Source organism: Triticum aestivum, chromosome 5A, assembly GCF_018294505.1.
Source record: "Triticum aestivum cultivar Chinese Spring chromosome 5A, IWGSC CS RefSeq v2.1, whole genome shotgun sequence".
NCBI classification, from domain to species: Eukaryota; Viridiplantae; Streptophyta; class Magnoliopsida; order Poales; family Poaceae; genus Triticum; species Triticum aestivum.
The window spans coordinates 642806017-642806567 of record NC_057806.1 but is presented as its reverse complement, the minus strand read 5'-3'; the positions used below and the strand labels follow the sequence as shown (position 1 = coordinate 642806567).

General features: G+C 53.2%; 1 non-coding gene across 1 annotated transcript; it reads left to right on the top strand.

Annotated features, from left to right (window-relative positions):
- The first annotated feature begins 390 nt into the window (after window positions 1-390).
- LOC123109098 (U1 spliceosomal RNA) lies at window positions 391-551 on the top strand. The gene has a single exon (XR_006452389.1). It is a non-coding gene; the product is annotated as a U1 spliceosomal RNA (small nuclear RNA).

Here is a 551-nt window from a genome sequence, read left to right as displayed (position 1 = left end):
TTTGTTGAATTGTCATGTACCTGTTTCCTTTTAGAGAGGAAACAATTGCCATGGCTCATTCTTCCTAGAGGAGAGAGCAACACGATTACACTTTGTTCTTTTTTTTTAGTGGTGAGCAACACGATTGCACAGCAAGAGCACAAAACTGGTACTCTCAAGGCCCACGTCTTGCTGCTGTAGGGCCCAGATAGGTCAAACGTGAGCCCACTAAAGTCTGCAGCTAGCTAATCGCGCGTCTTCGTCTAAAAAAAAAAGCTAATCGCGCGTCTCCCCGTGACTCCCTTCGCCACCGCGGTAGCTGCTCTTCAGTTTTTAGTACCACCTCGCCTAGCCGAGGGGAATCGAGGGGGAGAGCAGGCTATAAGAGGAGGGCGAGGTGCAACGTCCTCCTTACTTACCTGGACGGGGTCGACGGGCGATCAAGAAGGCCCGTGGCCTGGGTCAATGGCCCACATTGCACTTGGTGGGTGCGTTGGCCCATCATCTCCCCAAGTGGGAGAATGAACGTCATAATTTGTGGTAGAGGGGGTACGCGTTCGCGCGGCCCCTGC